This window comes from Crocuta crocuta, unplaced genomic scaffold (assembly GCF_008692635.1).
Source record: "Crocuta crocuta isolate KB4526 unplaced genomic scaffold, BGI_CrCroc_1.0 scaffold290, whole genome shotgun sequence".
Taxonomy (NCBI): domain Eukaryota; kingdom Metazoa; phylum Chordata; class Mammalia; order Carnivora; family Hyaenidae; genus Crocuta; species Crocuta crocuta.
The window spans coordinates 7,101,924-7,124,437 of record NW_027527429.1 but is presented as its reverse complement, the minus strand read 5'-3'; the positions used below and the strand labels follow the sequence as shown (position 1 = coordinate 7,124,437).

The following is a 22,514-nucleotide window of genomic DNA, read 5'->3' as shown; positions in this document are numbered from 1 at the left end:
TCGGTCTTCTTGGACTGAACCCCACACCTGCGGGATCTGACGCTGTCCCCAAGTACATAGTGTCAGAACTGAGTGGAAGTGTAGGACACCCAGCTGGTGTCTGAGCATTGCTTGCTGGTACAGGGAGCTCCCTGGCGCCACACGTGCGTGCACACACACACACACACACACACACACACACACACACACAGGAATTAGGAAACACAAATACCTACCAAACGTGTATCTTATAAAACTTTTTGTTTATGCTAATTTTGATAAACCCAAAAACAGCTCCATGTCGTTCTTGTGAGCAAGACTGCGTTTCCTTCATATATTTAAGGACAATTTGTTTTTGCTTTTCTAATCATATATTGACCATTTTTTCTACCGAATTGATCGGTCGTCTTTTTCTTATTGACTTCTAGGAGTTCTCCGTGTATTAAGGAGACCATCCCTGGGGCGCCTGGGTGGCTTAGTCGGTTAAGCGTCCCACTTTCGCTTGGGTCATGATCTCGCGGTTCGTGGGTTCGAGCCCCGCGTCGGGCTCTGTGCTGACTGCCAGCTCAGAGCCTGGAGCCTGTTTCGGTCTGTGACTCCCTCTCTCTCTGGCCCTCCCCTGCTCACGCTGTCTCTCTCTCTCTCCTAGAAATAAATAAAACATTAAAAAAAATTAAAAAAAAATTTTATAAAAAAAAAAAAAAAGGAGAACATCCCTTTGTGATATGACCGTGACCCGTGCAAGGAGTCCAGGGGAGCTTACCTGAGGCGATGAGATGAAGCCGCTACTCTGTTGGTGGCCGAGGATGGGCAAGAGAGTCCAGGATGAGTCGTATCTTCTCAACAAGAAAATCTGTTGTTTGCAGGTAAGCTTGGCCCCAAAGTGGCCGTAGGCATCGCTTACTGTGGCATCTGTAGGGCATAAGAAGACAAGGTGCCATGAGGGCACTGGGAGCCCTGCCTCCCTGGCCCCCCAGGGGACGAGCTGCAATGTGTCTGGCTTGTGGTAGCTGCTGATGGGTCTTGCTCCGCTGTCTGCTGTCCCTCTGGACCGTGTGAGCAAGGGTCCTGGCCATGATGTGTCACATACTTAGTTCCTTTCTCTGTCCAGTAACCGCTGTCCCCTATGGACAGCCCTCCGCTCTGACCCACTGGGCTGTCGAAGGCTTTCATCTGCTGCCCTGAAATCGCTGACCAGCAGAGACACAAGGATTCTTTTCTAGACTGTCTGGTCGGGGCCCGAGATGTTTTTACATCCAGGGTCTTGCTATCTTTTTTTTTTAATGCTTATTTTCGACAGAGAGAAAGAGAGTGAGAGAGACAGAATGTGAGCAGGGGAGGAGCAGAGAGAGAGGGAGACACAGAATCCGAAGCAGGCTCCAGGCTCCAAGCTGTCAGCACAGAGCCCGACGCGGTGCCCAAACCCGCGAACTACGTGATCATGACCTGAGCCGAAGTCGGACGCTTCACCGACTGAGGCCCCCAGGCGCCCCACGCTGCTATCTATTCAAATTAGCCAGTCTTTCTTTTTATGACTCCAGAGTTTGAATCCTACTTGAAAAACTTCTCTGATGTACCGACAGAGAAAGGCAAAGCCTTGGAAGAGTCACAGCGCAGGTAGAGGGACGGGAACCGGCCGCATGGCCACGGAAGCACCTTGAAGGTGGGCCTGGCTTGCTGCCCTGAACCAGGAAGGAGTGAGCCCAGGCAGGGCTCCGGGTTCAGGAAGTGGCCGAGCTGGTGAGGTTGCAACCCAGAGCACAGACCAGAGAAGGGTGCTGGGAAGCAGTAACGAAAGTGATGGGCCAGGAGGCCACGGGAGGCAGGGCGAAGGTGACTTGTGACAGAGCAACAGGGAGGGCAGACGGCAGACAGGGCAGGGACTCAGAAGACGACTGGAAAGCAAGGGCCACCCGGACAAGATCGGCAAGAGAGAGGAAGACCAGAGGGTGGGCATTGGAGAGGTGGCTGATGGAGGGGGGCTGTGCACAGGCAGTGATGTCTTCCCTAGTGGTGACACAGGACGACACGGGGGGGGGGTCCACAGCCGCGGTAGGGCTTGCCTGCTTGCCCGCGCCACCCCCTAACTGGACACACCTCGGCCCCGAACGTGCATTCTACCCAGCAGTGACTGGGTCCAGCACCCGTAATTTTCACAGATCACTGTCCTAGCTTAAGTCCTTGTTACTTAAGAACTTTATACAGAACGGTGGGGGGGGGGGAATGGATGTAACAAGACGGGGAGCCCCCGCGGCTCTTCTGAGCCTGACGGCCTGGATTTCCCAGGCTTTGGCTGAGGCCTCAGCTAGGGCAGAGCAAGAGTCCCCTGGCGCCCCACGCAGCCTCAGGGCGGATCCAGGCGCGAGTCCGGGCTCAGAAGTGTCATTCCGGCAGCGTGTCGGCTCACCTTGATGAGTCCAATGTCTGGTAGCAAAGTGTCTGCCAGTAAAGGGCACCTGCAGATGGCAGCCGGCGTCTCCGGGAAGAACTGTAGCTTACCGCAGCCTTCCTGCAAGTGCGACATCTCTCACTGCCACCAAAATGCCCGTTAAATTCATAGGAGGTGCTGGAATGAACCCTGTAGTGCCGGGTTAGAGGAGGAGATATGACTAGGAGACTATGTTTACCTAACCACACGCACACACACACACACACACGTACGCACACAGAGAGAGACTGCAATAAACACAGATACGGCATCGGTGGGTCTTGTTGATGTCACGTACCCGGATAGGATTGATGAGGACACTTGACCCTGGAGGTCCTCCTCCCCAAACCCATAACCTGTTGGCTCCTCATGAGAAAAGATCAGAAGAGCCTGCAATGCGGCCTATTTAGTAATATTCAATACTATTCAAAAGTGTTAATGTCAAGAAAGACCGAAAAAGACCTGGAAACTGTTACGGATTAGGAGAAACTAAAGAGACATGTTGACTAGATATAACATGGGATTCTGGACCAGAGAAAGGACACCAGTGGAAAACCTGGGAACCTCTGAGTAAAGTCTGAAGTTTAGCTAACGGCAGTGGTTTTAATCAATGTACCGTGGTTACGGAAGATAGTAATATTAGGAGAAGTGAGATGAAGGGTATAAAGGAATTTCGTGTACTGTCTTTGCAACTGTTGTGTGAATCTATACAATTATTTCAAAATAGGGGTGCCTGGGTGGCTCAGTCGGTTGAGCATCCAACTCTTAATTTCGATCCCAGGGTCATGGGATCGCACCCCACGTTGGGCTCCATGCTGAGCATAGAGCCTCCTTAAGATTCTCTCTCTCTCTCTCTCCCCCTCTTTCTCTCTTTGTCCCTCTCCCCAATTCACGCTCTCTCTCAAAAATTCTTAAAAATGTTAAGAATTTTAAAAAACAAAATGATTTCAAAATAAAAAGTCCAAGGGGCACTGGTGGCTCAGTCAGTTAAGTATCTGACTTTGGCTCAGGTCATGATCTCATAGTTCATGAGTTCGAGCCCTACATCGGGCTCTGTGCTGTCAGTGTAGGGCCCACCTTGGATCCTCTCTCTCTCTCTCTCTCTCTCTCTGTCTCTGCCCTTCCTCCACTCATGCTGTCCCTCCCCCTCTCTCTCAAAAATAAATAAACATTTAAAAAAAGAATGAGGGCACCTGGGTGGCTCAGTTGGTTGAGTGCCCAGCTCTTGGTTTTGGCTCTGGTCATGATCTCATGGCCTCATGGGTTCAAGCCCAGGTCTGGCTCTACACTAGCATGGAGGAGCCTCCTTGGGCTTCTCTCTCTCTCATTCTCTCTGTCCCTTTCCCATCTGCACTGTCTCTGACTCTCTCAATAATAATAATAATGACAACAATAATAATACTGTTTAAAAAAAGNCCCCCGCACCTACCCTGGCCACAGCAGGAGGAAGTGTTGAGGCCTTCACGTGGGAGGTGGTAAAGAAAGAAGCCCCAGAGAGGAGGTATGGCTCCTGATGGACCCACAGAAAGGGGACAGGCAGGCAGCCCCAAGTGTAGGACACACAACCCCTTTGCCTATCAAGGAGCCCCTCTGGATCCCCCACCCTGGGTTGCTTCTGGCGAGGGGGGGGGTCTGCACAAGTCAGGGTGCTGGAGTCTAAAATGAAGGAGGCAACCTGACCCTTCCCTGCTCACACTGTCTCTCTCTCTCTCTCTCAGAAATAAATAAAACATTAAAAAAAAACAAAACACTTTAAAATGAAGGAGGCATTGCCACCAGCCAGTGGTCAGACTGTCCCCTCCCAGGTTAAGGCATGCTAAGGTGGTCACAGATCAACCAAATCATGGCCAACAGGCAGGAAAGGGGCAGCAGATCACCACGAGGCTGGGTCACTAGAACAACTCTGGGCAGGATGTAAATCCCAAATGAGGTGAGGCTTGCGAAACCCACCACAGGCTGTATGAAAGGCCATCTGATTGATGATCGGAGCATAAAAGGAACAGGGGCAATTGGTGTGAGGTTAACAGAGGAAGAGCAAAGTGCCTTCTCTGTTGGAAAACAGGTCAACCCAAGGGTAGACCAGATGGCTGGAACAGAATCTGGGCATCAGAACTGAGGATGATGGGCTGACTGCTGCTGCCTTCTAGCTTTGCCCAAGCAGTGGTGTGGGACAGGCTATGGGGCTGCCGCCAGCCGGTGAAGTCTGCCCTGGCACCATGGCAACAGGCAGCCTGCCAGTTTGGCCACGAAGGCGCTAAATGTCCAGGCTCTGAGCCCCTGGCCTCCTGGGAAATGCTCATAGCTTATTTATAACACGGAGGCTCATAAGTTTTTCCAGACTGCAGCTGCCAGGAAGGGGTAGAGGGGGGTGCTCTGAAACCCACCATGAGCGACACAGGAAATTCCTCAAGACACAAGTCAACGTGACATTATGATATCAACTGTTCCTGGACCTGTCGTGCTCTGCCTTCTCTCCCAAAGCCCAGAGGCCCAGGGTTCACCCAGTACCTCCTGCCTGTGCCCTTCCTTCCGCAGCCTCTCTCCCCGGCATGCCCTGCTGTGCTTGCGCTTCCCTTCCCCCCGGATGACACCTCCATTGCCAGGTGCCTCTCCGCACACTCCTTTTCCTGCCTCGTCTCTACCAAATACCTTTTACCCCACTTTCTAAATTATTTTTTTCTTATTTAAAAAAAAAATGCTCATTTGGGGGCACCCGGGTGGCTCAGTCGGTTAAGTGTCTGCCTTCGGCTCAGGTCATGATCTCATGGTTCATGGGTTTGAGCCCCACGTTGGGCTCTGTGCTATCCTTGCGGACCCCAGTTTGGATACTCTGTCTCCCTCTCTCTTCTTTCTCTGCCTCTCCCCAGCGTGTGTGCACACGTGCTCTCTCTCGTGCTCTCTCTCAAAAATAAATAATTTTTAAAAATAAATGAAATTTTAAAACACTCAGTTGATAAACTGTGGTGCATCCAATTGGTTATTATTCAATGATAAAAAGAAATAAGCTATCAAAAAAGGAGGAGAAGAAGGAGAAGCAGCAGCAGCAGCAGCAGCTAGCAAGCCATGAAAGACATGGAGGAACCTTCGATGCGTGCCGCTAAGTGAAAGAAGCCCATTTGAAAGACCACGTGCTGGATGATTCTAACTATATGACACCCCAGAGAAGCCAAAACTACAGAGACAGTAAAAACCTCACTGGATGTGGGGGTGGGGTGGGGGGAAGAGACAGGCCCGGCACAGAGGATTTTCAGGGCAGTGAAACTATGATTCTGTTGGATGTTGTTATGGTGGCTGCGTCCATTACGCAGTCATCAAAGCCCGTGGAATATATAAGACCAAGAGGGAACCCGTATGTATTATGATATAATGCAAACTATGGGTGTTAGTGAATAATACTGTACCAGTGGTGGCTTGTCGACAGTAACCAATGTCCCACACTAAATCAGATGTTAAAAACAGGAGAAGTTGGGGCGCCTGGGTGGCTCAGTCGGTTAAGTGTCTGGCTTCGGCTCAGGTCATGATCTCGCAGTTCGTGGGTGCCCCACGTCAGGCTCTGTGCTGACAGCTAGCTCAGGGCCTGGAGCCTGTCTTTGGATTCTGTGTCTCCCTCTCTTTCTGTCCCTCTCCTGTTCACACTGTTTCTCTCTCTCAAAAATAAATAAATAAAAAAACAAACAAACAGGAAGTTGGAGACAGAGGAGAGAGGGGATTTGGTAACTCGATACTCTGTATAGAGCACCTCCACTATAAAACTGCTTCACTATAGAAAGTACAGATAGCGGTGGGGGCGAGGTGGGGGAGGCTCTAGAAAAATCCATTATCTCATTTACTCAGGAAAACATCCTTCTTTTTAAAATTTTTTTAGGGGCATCTGGGTGGTTCAGTCTGTTAAGCTTCTGACTTCAGCTCAGGTCATGATCTCATCATTCATGGGTTCGAGCCCCACGTCGGGCTCTGTGCTGACAGCTCAGAGTCTGGAGCCTGCTTCTGATTCTCTGTGTGTGTGTGTGTCTCTCTCTGCTCCTCCCCTGCTGTGCTCTGTCTCTCAAAAATAAATAAATGTTAAAAAAAAGTTTTTATTTTTAAAAAATTTTTAAGTAATCTCTATGCCCAACATAAAGGCTTGAACACACTACCTGGAGATCAAGAGTTGCACACTCCACCGACAGGGCCAGCTTGGCACCCTCAGAAACACATTCTTACTACCCAAGTATGTACACTTATAGCACACACACATTAGAGATCTCTAATAAATGAGTCTACTCTTTAGGTCAGCTTTTTCTTGTTTTCATGTTTTGTGTTGAAATCATTATAGACCGACAGAGAGTTGCAGAGATAGTCCAGAGAAGTCCTGGGTACCGTCACAAGCTCCCACCGGCGGAACATTCTACCCAATCATAGGATGCTATCAAAACCAAGGAGCTGGGGGGGCGCCTGGGTGGCTTAGTCGGTTAAGCATCCGACTTTCGCTTGGGTCATGATCTCGCGGTTCGTGGGTTCGAGCCCCGCGTCGGGCTCTGTGCTGACTGCCAGCTCAGAGCCTGGAGCCTGTTTCAGTCTGTGACTCCCTCTCTCTCTGACCCTCCCCTGCTCATGCTGTCTCTCTCTCTCTCTCTCTCTCTCCTGGAAATAAATAAAACATTAAAAAAAAAAAAAAACCAAGGAGCTGGGGCGCCTGGGTGGCTCAGTCAGTTAAGTGGCCAACTCTTGATTTCAGCTCAGGTCATGATCTCAGGGTTCATCAGTTTAAGCCCTGTGTTGGGCTCTGCACTGACACTGTGGAGCCTGCTTGGGGTTCTCTCTCTCCTCTCTCTCTGCTCCTCCCCTGCTCGTTCTCTCTCCTTCTCAAAATACATCCATACATATATACCAGAGAGCAGACATTGGCATAAGTGTGGGCTGGTCTTACACTCTGTCTTGTAAAGGGCTTAGGTTATTCAACAATGTATCATGAACACCTTTCTACATCTTTCTATGTCAACGGTTATACTTGTGTAGTGCTGTGGGCTTTTTGATGGCCATGTTACAATATAGTGGGTGAACTGCTATAATGTACTCAATAATCTCCATGGCTGGATGTTAATTTCCAACTTTTTTATTACCAAGGGTGTTAACATCTAAGTGTATTTACACTGTGTGCGTCCCCAATAGGAGCCCTTCGCATATGTTGACTCAACCACTCCCTGGGGCAGACGTTTCAGAGGGCGACCCTGGAGCTCAGAGAAATGAAATACTTGCCCCAGGTTGGCCCCAGGTCGGCGCTCTGCACTGAGAAACACCTGCATCGCTTCCTTAGGACAAGTTGCCATGGATAGAAGTGCGGGGCTGAAGGGGACACACCTTGTATCTGCTTCAAACAGCACGATGACCAGCTCACACCACTGTCACNCCCCCCCTCTGTGCCAGCACTTGACAAACCCCAAGTCCCAGCCGGGAGGCTGCCTCCCTCTAATGGTGGATGGAGAGCTGCCTTATAAGTACCCTGCTTCTTTGGCTCTTGAGTGGGGTAACAGAGGCACATGCTATGCTGTTTCCTAGAGTTCCCTGGTGGGCCTGCGCTCCGGGGGCCCCCGGAGGAAAGTGGCTTCATAACACACGCTCCTTTCCCCTGCTTCCCCCTTCCACACGCTCCTCCTGGTGTTGCCTGGAATCACTTCTCAAATAAGCCCCTTGTACCAAATCTTTGTTTCAAGGCCGGCTTCTAAGGGGGAACGCAAAGCAAATGCTAGAGGGGATTTACCGGCACACAAAACAGGGAGGAAGAGCCGGCTACCATCAAGGACCCCGTCCTTTCCTTCCCGCCACCCAGCCTCCCTCAGGGCAGTCTCATCCTCGCACCAGCCCTCCTGCTGGCAAAATGGCTGCCGCACTTCCAGTGCTCTTAAGGCCCTCCATTCCTTCTAAAATTTTTTTTTTGGATGTTTTATTTATTTCTAGGAGAGAGAGAGAGACAGCGTGAGCAGGGGAGGGTCAGAGAGAGAGGGAGTCACAGACTGAAACAGGCTCCAGGCTCTGAGCTGGCAGTCAGCACAGAGCCCGACGCGGGGCTCGAACCCACGAACCGCAAGATCATGACCTAAGCGGAAGTCGGACGCTTAACCGACTAAGCCACCCAGGCGCCCCTGCCCTCCATTCCTTCTAGAAGAGGCGTCTGCGAGCCCCTGCCAAAGAACAAGCCATCTCCCCCAGCAGCCCCAGCAAACCTCCCCCTGAATCTCTTTGACTCCAATAGGATAAAGTAGCTAAACCTAAACCATCCTTTGGCCAAGGGAAGGGAACGGGGATACCTGACCAATCACTGACTTATCCTGGTTGGATTAAGATGATCACCCTTTGTATTTTCACAATACAGGGCGGGGATGTCTGGGGTATTTGGAATCACAGTATGAACTACACACCCTTGAAATGATTTTTAAATGTCCTGGCAAGCTGCCCGCCAGAAAACACAGTCCCCAGGGACCCCTGGCGGGCTCAGTAAGAGGAACGTGCGACTCTTGATCTTGGCGTGGTCAGTTTGAGCCCCACGTTGGGTGCAGAGATTACTTAAAAATAAAATCTTGGTGGGGCACCAGGGTGACTCAGTCGGTTAAACATCTGACTTCAGCTCAGGTCATGATCTCGTGGTTCATAAGTTTGAGCCCCGCTTGGGACTCTGTGTCTCTCTCTCTCTCTGCCCATCTCCTACTTGCAATCTGTCTGTCTGTCTCTCTCTCTCTCAAAAATGAATAAACATTAGGGGCGCCTGGGTGGCTTAGTTGGTTAAGCGTCCGACTTTCGCTTAGGTCATGATCTCGTGGTTCGTGGGTTTGAGCCCCGCGTCGGGCTCTGTGCTGTCTGCCAGCTCAGAGCCTGGAGCCTGTTTCAGAGTCTGTATCTCCCTCTCTATCTGACCTTCCCCTGCTCACGCTGTCTCTCTCTCTCTCTCTCTCTTAGAAATAAAAAAAAAAAATTTAAAAAAAATGAATAAACATTAAAAAATACATAAACATAACATATAAACATAGAAATATATAAACATATCAAATCAAACCAAATCTTGGGTGTCTGGGCGGCTCAGTCAGTTAAGTGTCAGATTCTTGATTTCAGCTCAGGTCATGGTTTGTGACTTGGAGCTCTTCGTCTGGCTCTGTGCTGACAGTTCTCTCTATCCCTTTCTCTCTGCCTCTCCCCCCACCCCCACTATCTATAAATAAATAAATACATACATATATAAACATTTTTAAAAATAAACAAATTCTTTTTTTAAGGGTTGGAAAGGGCATTCTTTTTTTTTTTTATGTATTTTGAGAGAGAAAGAGAGCGCATACACATGCATGCAAGGTGGGGAAAGGCAGAGAGAGAGAGAGAGAGAGAGAGAGAGAGAGAGTCCCAAGCAGGCTCCATACTGTTAGCACAGAGCCCCACTCAGGGCTTGATCCCACGAACTTGAGATCATGATCTCAACCAAAACCGAGCATCCAGACACTTACCCAACAGACACCCAGGCATCCCTAAAATAAATACAATCTTAAGGGGGAAAAAAAGAAAATACAGTACCTGTTTTTCTGCACACTCTCCTACTCTGGGTTTTATTATTAATTTTTAATCTTTGCTAATTTGATATGTAAGAAATACTGCTGTTGTATTTTAGACATTGTTCGGTATTCATGTTTGTTTTCTTTTGCAAATTGTCTACTTCTGCTCAGAAACCATATTTCTCTTAAAAGAAAAATCTTTTTTTTCTTTTTTTAAAAAAGAAACATCTTTTTAATTAATTTCTGAAGGGCTCTTTAGGTATTTTTTTTTTTAATGTTTTATTTATTTCTAGGAGAGAGATAGAGAGACAGCGTGAGCAGGGGAGGGTCAGAGAGAGAGGGAGTCACAGACTGAAACAGGCTCCAGGCTCCGAGCTGGCAGTCAGCACAGAGCCCGACGCGGGGCTCGAACCCATGAACCGCAAGATCATGACCTAAGTGAAAGTCGGACGCTTAACCGACTAAGCCACCCAGGCGCCCCTCTTTAGGTATTAAAAGTACTAATCTCTTGTCACATCTGTTGCAAACGTTTCTCCTCGGTCGGCATTTGCTTTTTGAATTTCATTTACGGTATTTACATTTTTTACCTGGTTAACTTTATCACATTTTTCTTTATGATGTTTGCTTTTGCCTTAGTTCTGCTGTTTTAAAGTTATGTAAACTTCAAACTATATTGAGTTTTCTTCCCGCAAATCTGCTGCTTTTTGTTTGGTTTGGTTCTGCATTTAAATCCTTAACATATCTGGAATAAATGTGGCTTAAAATATTGGATAGGCAGGTAACCCTATTTTCATTCTATGACGTGAGCCACGTTTTTAAAAACACCAGGGGCGCCCAGGTGGCTCAGTTGGTTAAGTGTCTGACTTCGGCTCAGGTCATGATCTCACAATCTGTGGGTTCGAGCCCCGTGTTGGACTCTGTGCTGACAGCTCAGAGCCTGCAGCCTGCTTCAGATTCTGTGTCTCCCTCTCCTCCCCTCTCCTCTGCCCCTCCCCTACTCGCTCTCTGTCTCTGTCTCTCAAAATAAAACAAAGACATAAAAACATTTTTTTGCTCTCTCGGGTCCCCGTTTCCAAGATGACCAAGAAAAGAAGGAATAATGGTCGTGCCAAAAAGGGCCGCGGCCACGTGCAGCCTATTCGCTGCACCAACCGCGCCCGCTGCGCGCCCAAGGACAAGGCTATTAAGAAGTTCGTTATCCGGAACATAGTGGAGGCTGCCGCGGTCAGGGACATTTCCGAGGCGAGTGTCTTCGACGCCTATGTGCTTCCCAAGCTGTATGTGAAACTACATTACTGTGTGAGTTGTGCCATTCACAGCAAGGTAGTCAGGAATCGCTCTCGTGAAGCACAGAAGGATCGAACACCGCCACCCCGATTTAGACCTGCGGGTGCTGCCCCACGACCTCCACCAAAGCCCATGTAAAGAGCGAAGTCCTTACGGATTGAAGAAAAACTGTTCTCTGGAAAAAAAAAAAAAAACAAAAAAACAGAGATTATACTTTAAAAAAAAACATTTTTTTAAAACACCATTTGTGGGGCACCTAGGTGACTCAGTCGGTTGAGAGCCCAACTCAGGTCATGATCTCACAGTTCAGGAGTTCGAGCCCCACATCCAGCTAACTGCTATCCGAGCTTCCTATCTTGTGTCCCCTCTCTCTACCCCTCCCCAACTTGCATGCACCTCACTCACGTGCTCTCTCTCAAAAATAAATATTTTAAAAAGTGAACAAAATAACTTTTAAAAACCCTTAAAATAATAAATAAAAATGCGTTTCAGTAATAGTAAAAAAGTCTTCTATCATGACTCTTATTTCTCAAATATTTCTTGGCTAGTCTCATATATGTATTAGAATTAATGCATATTAATGATTAATCATTAATTATGGTAAATTGTCTATTTATGCCAGAGCCATTTTTCTATTAAAATAAACATCTATTTTGGGGCACCTGGGTTCAGTCAGTTAAGGTCCGACTTCAGCTTAGGTCCTGATCTCACGGTTCGTGAGTTCAAGCCCCGTGTCCAGCTCTGTGCTGACGGCTTGGAGCCTGGAGCCCGTTTTGGATTCTGTGTCTCCCTCTCTCTGCCTCTCCCCTGTTTGTGTTCTGTCTCTCTCTCAAAATAGAATAAACATTTTTTAATTATTTATTTGTTTGTTTATTATCTGGGGGAGTGCAGAGAGAGCAAGAGAGACAGAGAATCCCAAGCAGGCTCCGTACTGTCAGCGCAAACGCCAGCAGGGGCCTCAAACTCATTCATGAACCATGAGATCCTGACCTGAGCCGAGATCAAGAACCAGACATTTAACCAACTGAGCCACCCCAGGGCCCAAGGTTATGGAATCCTGAACTCAGTCTGCATTCCCAGAACAAAGCCACCTGGTTGTGAAGGTTCATTACTGTGGGAAAATGTAGGATTTGATTCGGAAACATCTGTACACGGTTAGCACTCCGGCTGGACAGCTCCCAGGGCTCTCCCTCCTCTTCCGGCATTTATTTATCTTCTTCTGCACTGCTTGTCTCTTCTGGCTGAAAACCACTTCCCATGCCCCCGCCCTTTCTCTCTCTTTTCTTCCCTTCCCGGCCTCTGAAATGAATGGTCCAGGCCAGAAGGCACCACTAGGTCACCCCCTCTCTCCCGGACCCCGGAATCCACCCCGGCCTCCTCTGCGTTCTCCCTGGCCTCCGGCATCATCTCGCTCAGCTTCCTGGGTGGGCGTCTCTGCCCGCTGTTCCCTGCCCGCACTTCTCCGTTTCTCCAGGACCATAAGTCAAACTCCTCTTCCTGCTCTCCTTTCTCCGGCCTCTCCCACCACCACCAGGATCTCAGATTAGTGTCTCGTCTCCTGCTTCCTCTCCCCACCGGCCCCCTCGACATGAGGTGACACTGTCACCCCGTATTCTGAAAGAACCCCTCCCACCCCACGTGGCTTGGACTTGGGAACCTTGGCACCCCTCTGTCACTCCTGCAAGTCCTCTTGATTTTCTTGGGCATGATTCTCATAGCTGCCCTTTCCCCTTGGTGCCCAGAAAGCTCTCTTACTAGCACGGATGCCACTATGTGGTTGTGCCTTTGATATATATTCTCATTCTGTCCCTCCAAGCCCTGAGAGCTGATAATTGTAACCCCATTTTACAGATAAGGAAGCTGTGGCTTTAGGAAAGGAAGTCATTCACCAGATCGGGTATCCAGGAATTTCAGAGCCTAAGAAGAGGTGGGGACACCCCAGGCACCCCTTCCTCAGCAGACCCTTCCCCCCAGGGTCTGTCTCAGCTCCCTGGAGGTCTCACTATCCGGTGTGTGTCCTGCTCCATTTTCTTCCTCAGCTGGTGATAAAGTCAGACACCCAAACACTAAGCCATAGCCCCAGTCTTGGAGGGATGTCAGGGAATTAAGGGTCAAGTGGTCAATGAGGGCACCTGGCTGGCTCAGTCGGTAGAGCATGTGACTCACTCTTAGGGTTGTGAGTTAGATCCACATGTTGGGTGTGGAGCCTACAAATAAAATAAGTAAAATAAAATAAAATAATGTAAAATAAAATAATAAAATAAATCTTTAAACACAAAAGGACCAAGTTGTCACAATTCTGTGGTCCCCAAAGTGTCAGCCCCCCCCTTTACCATAGGAAGGTGGCTTGGGGGTGGGGGATTTCTTGGCGTGACTCCCCATTATCTAGAAAAATAACTTCAATGTGGAAGTTGAATACCAGTGGCTGGGGGTGGGAGGGCAAGCGGTTCAGGGCAGGTGGAGTGGACACAGGCTTTGCGGTCAGGCCAACCTGGCTGCTTGCTTAGCTATGTGGCCTCAGGTGGCTCTGAGCCTCAGGTCCTCATCTGCGAAGGTAGTGATCGTCTACCCCTTAAGGTCCGTTAGGATCAAGTGAACTAAAGTCCCGAAGAACCCCGGGCACAATGTCTGGCACGTAGTGGGGATCAATGAACCGCCCAGATTACCAATAAATGTTGGGGCTAAGTGGGGACATTGTTCCTGCGTTCCAGGCGAGGCTCTGGGCCGAACGGAAGGGGCGCAGCAGCGACATCTGGCGGTCACTCTGCTTCACTGCATTCCGGCCTCTTCAGGGATACCCCAGGACCCTGTGTCCTCGGCGCTGGCCTCTGGGGGCCACTGAGAGAGTTCAGGCAGGGCTTGAACTATATGGGTGTCACCTGAGGTGTCCAGGGTCTGGTCTCCTCTTCCCACCTTCCCACTAGCCGTGAGATTTTAATGTCACCCCAAATCCAACAGGTCTGAGGAGCTCATCCTCCCCACACCCCCTCCCAGAAGTCTCCCTCATCTTCCACTACTTTTCAACAGGGGAGAAATTAATTGACCAACTCCACAAAAACTTCTTTCACTTTTTAATGATTCTTCAAGTAAGGGCACCTGGGTAGCTCATCGATTAAGTGTCCGACTTCGGCTCAGGTCGTGATCTCATAGTTNCTCTCTCTCTCTCTCTCTCTCCTAGAAATAAATAAAATATTATTAAAAAAAAGGGGGGGGTGGGGGAGCCTGGGTGACTCAGTTGGTTAAGCCTCTGACTTTTGGTTTCAGCTCAGGTCATGATTTCAAGGTTCATGGTTTCGAACCCTGCATCAGGCTCTGTGCTGGCAGTACAAAGCCTGCTTAGGATTCTCTCTGTGTCATTCTCTCTGTCTGCCCCTCCCCTGCTCTCTCTCTCTCTCTCTCAAAATAAATAAATAAACATTAAAAAAAAAGAAGAAGAAGAAAAAGAACCACACTGTTTGGCAGCCACCACAGTAACAACTAATGCTAGCAGGAAACATTACGAAGGCACACACTAAAACGAGTAAAAAGGAGCAAGAAATGGGATTTTAATGGTCTCAAAGTATCACCCCACCAAGCGTTTGTCAAATGCGTAGGGAAAAGTAACTTTATAGTGTTAAAACATGGCAAGTACCATCTCTATCAAGTGGACTAAGTTATTACCACCAGTCGTGGGACAGAGGAATATCAGGTGCCACCTACTAGGTGACAAGGGACAGAACACAGCACATGTGATATGCATCACCTAAGTCTAATCATGAGGAAACACTGGAAATCCAAACTGAGGTACAGTCTACAAAATGGTCTATCCTCTTCAAAAATGTTAAAGTCCTGAAAGTCAAAGAAAGACCCAGGGGCTGACTCAGATGAAAGAGACCCAAGGGACAAGGTAACTGGCTGCAATGTGTGATCCCAAACCAGAACCTCTGCTCTAAATGACATCCCGGGACAATGGGTGAAACTTGAATAGATGATATACAGGAGTTCTTTGTACTGTTCTTATAACTCTTCTGTAACTTTAATTTTTTTTTAATGTTTATTATTATTTTTGAGAGAGAGAGAGAGAACACACAAGCAGGGGAGGGACAGAATCCGAAGCAGGATCCAGGCTCTGAGCTCTCAGCACAGAGCCCGACTCGGGGCTCCAAGTCACAAACCGAGAGATCATGACCTGAGCCAAAGTCGGACCCTTAACCGCCTGAGCCACGCAGGCCGTTTACATTGGAATGTTGAGCCTCCAACTCTTGATTTTGGCTCAGGTTCTGATCTCAGGTTCCGTGAGCCGGAGCCCTGCTTTCAGGCTCTGCGCTAACAGCACGGAACCTGCTTGAAATCCTCTCTCGCTCGCTCGCTCGCTCGCTCCCTCTCTCTCAAAATAAATGTTTAAAAAACTGTAAGATATTTCAAGTGTTCATGGTTATTTGGTATATGTATACATTGTGAAAGGATGCCCCCATCTAGTTAATTAAGCACATCCGTCACCTCACATAAGTATTACCTGTTTTGTGTGGGGGGACATTTAAGTTCAAGCCCCCTTAGCACATGTCAATGACAGTACTGAACCGTCCAATTTCTACTACGGCTGGGAGCAGGGGCGCGGGGATTCCTCACCACGACCACTAGGCGGCACTGCGGAGTTCAAATCCCATCCGAGGCGTGAAATCCTTCAGCTGAAGTCGGCACCCGGGTCTGTCCCGGTGGAAGAGAGAATCGGAAACTGAAAGCCCGTCCGCCCCCAGAGCCCCCTGCAGCCGGGGGCCGGCGCTGTGGGCGCGCACAGCGCACTCACCTGGAACGGCGGAGGGAGGGGGAACCGCGCGGCGCGGCCCCTCGGCTGCGGACTCAGCGGGTCTTTTGAGCGAGGGTGCGCCCCAGGCTGCGGACACCCCGCAACCGCGTGCTTCTAAAATAGAGGTTCCCAGGCTCCGCCCCCGGAGATTCCGGTTCCAGCCNGCGGGGCCTGTGGGTTCGCGTCCCGGCGCTGCGCGCAGCGAGCGCGCTCAGGGCGCTTGATCCCGGGCTTGTCTGGAGGGTTAGCAGCGAGCAGCCCACGTGCCCCGGGCTGTGTCTGCACCGAGCGGACCCCCCGGAAACGGCTGGCGAATCAGCCGGCGCCGGGAGCAAGCAGGCAGAGAGGGAAGGGCTGCTTCTCCCCAGTTACCGGGTGGCAGGCACGGATCTGTTTTCGTCTCGACGTTGTTCATTAAGAAAATAGGAGTCCAGGGGCGCCTGGGTGGCTCAGTCGGGTAAGCGTCCGACTTCGGCTCAGGTCATGATCTCGCGGTTCGTGGGTTCGAGCCCCGCGTCGGGCTCTGTGCTGACAGCTCAGAGCATGGAGCCTGTTTCAGATCCTGTGTCTCCCTCTCTCTCTGACCCTCCCCTGCTCACACTGTCTCTCTGTCTCTCTCAGAAATAAATAAAACATTAAAAAAAAAAAAGAAAGAAAGAAAAAAAGAAAGAAAAGAGGAGTTCAGGGCGCCTGACTGCAGCTCAGGTCACGACGTCACGGTTGGTGAGTTGCAGCCCCGTTTCGGGCTCGGTGCTGACAGATCAGAGCCTGGAGCCTGCAACGGAGTCTGTCTCCTTCTCTCTCGGCCTCTCCCCTGCTCCTTTCTGTCTCTCTCTCTCTAGGTCTCTCAAAAATAAACATTTAAAAGAAAGAAAAGGTAAGTTCAGGAGCGCCTGTCGGTCCAGTCGGTAGATCTTGCCACTCTTGATCTCGGGGTGGTGAGTTCGAGTCCCACGTTGCGCACAGAGCTTACTTTATATGTTTTTTCAGATATATATTTTTCTTTTTTTACTTTTTTTTTGAGACAGAGACAGAGCATGACTCGGGGAGGGGCAGAGAGAGATAGGGAGACACAGAATCTGAAACAGGCCCCAGGCTCTGAGCTGTCAGCACAGAGCCTGATGCGGGGCTCAAACCCACAAACCGTGCGGTCATGACTTAAGCCGAAGTCTGACGCTTAACCGACTGAGCCACCCAGGTACCCCTCTTTTTTAAAAAATTTAACAAAACCACCAATAGAATAGCATCACGATAACATTGCAGTTCCTAGGGGGAAAGAAAAAAAAAACTTTTTTAAAAAAATATTTATTTATTTTTGAGAGGGAGAGAGAGATAGAATGTAAGCCTGAGAGGGGCAGAGAGAGAGGGAGACACAGAATCCGAAGCAGACTCCAGGCTCTGAGCTGTCAGCACAGAGCCCGACGCGGGGCTCGAACCCACAAACCAGGAGATCATGACCTGAGAGGAAGTTGGAAGCCCAACCAACTGAGCTACCCAGGCGCCCCGGAAAAAAAACTTTTCTAGCAAAAGGAGGAAAGGAAAAGCCAGGGGGAAAGCAAAAATTACAATGACAAAATAGCTTCAAACATCTTCGTTATCATAATGTATTTACATGGGCTTAACTAAGAGTAAGAAGAGTTACATGACAAAGATGTAAAAAAAAAAAAAAAAGGGGGGTGCCTGGGTGACTCAGTCCTTAAGCTTCCGACTCTGGCTCAGGTCATGATCTCAAGGTTTGTGAGTTCCAGCCCCCCTTCCCCCATCGGGCTCTGTGCTAACAGCTCAGCCTGGAGCTGCTTCAGGTTCTGTGTCTCCCTCTCTCTCTGCCCCTCCCCCACTCATGATCTGTCTCAAAAATAAATAAACATTAAGAATAATAAACAAAGTTTAGGGGCGCCTGGGTGGCTTAGTCAGTTGGGCGTCCGACTTTCGCTTAGGTCATGATCTCGCGGTTCGTGGGTTCGAGCCCCACGTCGGGCTCTGTGCTGACTGCCAGCTCAGAGCCTGGAGCCTGTTTCAGATTCTGTGCCTCCCTCTCTCTCCGACCCTCCCCTGCTCACGCTGTCTCTCTCTCTCTCTTAGAAATAAATAAAACATTAAAAAAAAGAATAATAAAGTTTAACAAGCAGAAGCATAGACTCTTAAAATGAAAACAACGTTGAACGTTTCCTATGTAAACATGCTCTGATCGGGGAAGGCAAGGTTAAGTGAAATATAAAACTCCACTTCAATTATTCATTAATTCCCTCTTTCCCTCATCATCACTATTATTTTTTGGAGGCCACAGTGTCTTGGGGACCAGGGATCCAGGGAGAGACCCCCCCCAGTAGGCAGGACAGGGGTTCTTTACCACAGGGGTTACATCCGCCTTAGTGGGTGTTAAACCCAAGGGCAGCGGAGGAGGAAGGCTTGGCTCTCCTCATCTGGGTCATGCCAGCCTCTTCCGTGTCCCTCTCCTGCTCCTTTACCTTCATGCTGCGTGTTTACCTTGATGCAAGACTCACCTGTCCCTCCCGGAGGCGGAAACAATCTATGCCTGCGGTTGTGGGCCCCGCCCCCCACCATTTCCTACAGCCGCTGAGTGTAACAGACAAGAAACCTTTATCTTCTTGCCATTTCCCTTCAGCCAGAAAAGCAAACAACACAAAGACTCTCTGAGTGGGCGCCGCAGGAGTGTCTACAGGTAGCTGGCCAGGAGAGGGGTGGCTGAGGGCCCTCCAGGCCCACTTTATCTGAGAAGAGACTAAGCACAGAGGTGCTGACATTTGCTTGGGATACTCACCAAGGTCGTTGTAGTCAACTCCCGGCAGATGCTGGGGGTAGAGTGTCCGAATGGCTCACCTCTCCTGACCCTTACGTCCCAGAAGCTGGAAGGCGAGGGCTCAGGGCAGAGTGGGCCCAACGCATGCCAAGAGGGGATATTCCGTCCCGGAGAAATACTGCTCCAAAGCCCCCAGGGTCGGGGAAGGGGGGGAGGGGCAATTCAGACTGAGGCTTGCTTGTGTATGTCGCTGTTCGTTTATGTCCACAGGGCAAACATTCAGCCGGGCCAAGGCTCCAGAGCAGTCCGCCGGCCCCCATGAGCTCTTGGTGGTGGGAAAGCAGAGAAGTGCTGGTGCGAAGAAAGGAAGGCAGGGGCTCCGTCAGTTAAGCATCCGACTCTTGGTTTCAGCTGAGGTCATGATCGCGTGGTTCTTGGGTTTGAGCCCTGAGTTGGGTTCTGCACTGGCAGCAAGGAACCTGCTTGGGATTCTGGGTCTCCCTTTCTCTCTCCACCCCTCCCCTCTCTCTCTCTCTTTCTCTTTCAAATATAAATAAATAAACAAAGAAACAGTTTTAAAAAAATTCGATAATCCACATTGGGCTTCGTGCTCACAGTGTGGAACCTGCTTGGGACTCTCCCTCTCTCCCTCTCTCCCTGCCCCTCCTGCTCTCTCTCTCTCTCAAAATAGATAAACTTTAACCAAAAAACAATTTTTTTTAATGAAGAGGAGGAGGAGACAGGGCTGTCAGGAGAGGAGGACGCCCTTCCTCACCCCCATCCAGACCTAGAAAGGCAGGGTGCTGGAAACAGATGCAGACAGAAACCCGCAGGCCCCTGAGGCTGTCCGTCCAGAGGAGATGGGGGGTGGGGGGGCAGGACCCGAGATGAGAGCAGATGGGAGGTGAGGGAGGGCACCTTCTCCGACACCTGGGGAACTTGATTTGTCCTAGACTCTCCTCACATGGGGTACCGCGTATGGGAAGGCAGGAAGTGACGGAGGCTCGCCTCTTGTCCATCTGGCCTGGCTTGATCCGTAGACCCTGACGTCTGTGCGCCTGCCCCGGTGGCCTCCACGACGCATAAGGCCAACTCCGTGGAATGAGCCTGACGCCAGGGAGATTTGCAACGAAACCATGCTGCGTGTCGCTACCAGCATGGTGGCTGTGTCCTCAGATTTGCTCCTCGTTTTCTTTTGTGCCAGGGTTTCAACCTGGGGTCCATGGACGCCCACCCCCACCCCAGGCAGCTGAGGAGAGAATCCGATGGGTTTGTAAACTTGGATCGAAAAAAAATTTACATCTTCGTCTTCATTAACTTCCAGCGGAAATCTAGCGTTTTCTTCAATCGTGTAAGCCAGCAACCTAGCAGGATCTGTATCACCTTGCAATCATTGCGGGGATCTTAAATACCATTTATGTTCTTCTAGTTTGAAAATACTGACATTATTACGCTGCTAATGTATTAATCAAGAAGCACCACATAACACACGTATTCACGTAGTTTCATCATTGTGATTCAATAAAATTGGTTTCCTTTGTAGTCCTACGTGGATTTTTTTTTCTCTCTGCATTTAAAAATGTTCTAGAAGAGTCCGTAGGTGAACATGCCTGCAGGGTCAGGGCAGGAGGAAGATCAAGTGCCCCCCAAATTCCATCTTCTTTTGTTGTTTCTGAGAACCCAGCTGACAAGGCCCAGTCAGACCCAGAGGGAGGAGGCTCCAGGCCCCATCTGTAGGGGTGAGGGACCTAGAATGACTACCTGGCCCCCCAGACCCTCCACCCCTGCCCCCTGGGTCTCCTGAGGCCCCTTGACCCCACAAGCACACTGGGAGAGGGATCCATCCTGAGAAAATGGTAGCCTTGGTGAGTCGGTCCAAAGTCCCACACATTAGCTATGTGACACGACCTTCCATAGCTAGAGGGCTCCAGCTGGAGGCCCGGCCCAGCCGTGTGGCAGGGCTTGGGAGAGCAGCAGAGAACTCAGGAAGGCCAGCGCGGCTCCCAGCTACTCAAGGGCCAGGTGGGGCCACTTCTGCATCTGAGTCCTCCTCCCTCGGGCGGGGCAGTTCTGTGCGGGCAGGGCAGTTCTGGGCGTCCTCCCAAACCTTGGAGTTTCCAAGAACAAAATCCAAGGGGACCCTGGGTGGCTCAGTTGGTTAAGCGTCCGACTTCGGCTCGGGTCATGATCTCACGATTGTGGGTTCGAGCCCTGTGTCGGGCTCTATGCTGACAGCTAGCTCAGATCCTGGAGCCTGCTTCAGATTCTGTGTCTCCCTCTCTGACCCTTCCCTGCTCATGCTGTCTCTCTCTCTCTCTCAGAAATAAATTTAAAAAAAAATTTTTTTAATTAAAAAAAAAAAAAGAACAAAATCTGAAAGCCCTGAGGCAACAATGGTCCCAGAGAAGTGCTGCTAACAGGAAGCCTTTCACAAGTCTGGGAGCGAGGGAAGGCAGGTAGGAGGTCCAGGCACCCAGGGCTTCCCACCAACCAACAAGCCAGGTGACTCAGGAACCCCTCTGCCACATGGTTCCGGGTGACTTCCAACAGGGGAGTCTTCTGAGGCTTCCTGGGGCCGTGCTCTCCCAACTTGGTGTAGGTCTCCTCAGACTAGCACCCAAGTGTCCAAAAGAGCAAGCAGCCAGCAGGAGACAGTGTCCAGCACAAAACCAGCCTGCCTGGCCCTTTACCTGCCAGACCTCAAATGTGGAAATCCTAACCCCAGACAGGAGTATAACGTCAGAATCTGTGGCATTTCAGCCTCACTTCATCCTCATTTCTGAGTGACACCTGATCTCCTGGGCTTGGAGCACACCCCTGCACTGAATTTCTCCCTCTTTTGGATATTTTATTAACACAAAAACAAGCATGAACTTCAAAAATACCAGTAAAAAAATTCAAAGGCAAGCCACAGACTGGGAGAAAACATTCACAATACATAGATCTGGCAAAGCACTTGTATCCACAATATGTAAAGAACTTTTACAACTCTACAATAAGACAAACAACCAAAAGAAATGGGCGAAAGGTTTGAACAAGCACTTCACCAAAGAACATATGTGGATGGCTCATAAACACAAGAAAAACTGGCCACTATCATTAGTCATTAGGGAAATGCCACTTCAAACCACAGGGAGACACCATTACTCACCCAGTAGAATGGGTACAATTTGAAGGACCAACCAAGCCAAATATTGTGAAGATATGGAGCAAATGAAATGCACATACACTGTCTCTAGGAATATGAATACTACATCATTTTAGAAAACAGATTGGCGGTCTTTTAAAAATTGAAACATAACATTTAACTTATGCCATCCTATTCCTAGATAGACAGAAGAAATGAAAGAATATGTCCAAACAAAGACTCATACGCAAATTTCCACAGCAGCTTTAGGAGTAATAGCCCCAAACTGAAAAACCATCCCAAAGCTCATTGTTCTGTTCTGTTAGGGATGCTGTAACAAAATACCCAGCCTGGGGGGCTTATAAACAACAGAATTTTATATCTCACAGTTCTGAAGGCTGGGAAGTCCATGGTCAAGGTGCTGGCAGATTTGGTGTCTGGTGAGAACTTGCTTCCTTGTTCTTAGGTGGACATCTCTTTGCTGTGTCCTCACTTAGAAGAAGTGGGAAAGGACTTCTGTGGGGTCTCTTTTAGAAGGCATTAACCCCATTCAGAAGGGCTTTATCTCCAAGACCTAATCACTTCCAAATACCATCACATATAAATTGGGGAGGGGAAGGGGGGGGACATTC

At 49.6% G+C, this 22,514-nt stretch overlaps 2 long non-coding RNA genes and 1 pseudogene across 2 annotated transcripts; 2 read left to right on the top strand and 1 right to left on the bottom strand.

Moving 5' to 3' along the window:
• Positions 1–258: 258 nt before the first annotated feature.
• Positions 259–19,017, bottom strand: LOC144226487 (uncharacterized). The gene is made up of 4 exons (XR_013333662.1): positions 18,777–19,017; positions 2,387–2,557; positions 743–891; positions 259–624 (listed from the first exon to the last, which is right to left on the bottom strand). It is a non-coding gene; the product is annotated as an uncharacterized LOC144226487 (long non-coding RNA).
• On the top strand, positions 10,995–11,425 carry LOC144227334 (small ribosomal subunit protein eS26 pseudogene; annotated as a pseudogene).
• On the top strand, positions 17,216–20,301 carry LOC144226479 (uncharacterized). The gene is made up of 3 exons (XR_013333661.1): positions 17,216–18,677; positions 19,026–19,171; positions 19,960–20,301. It is a non-coding gene; the product is annotated as an uncharacterized LOC144226479 (long non-coding RNA).
• The last annotated feature ends 2,213 nt before the right edge of the window (positions 20,302–22,514 follow it).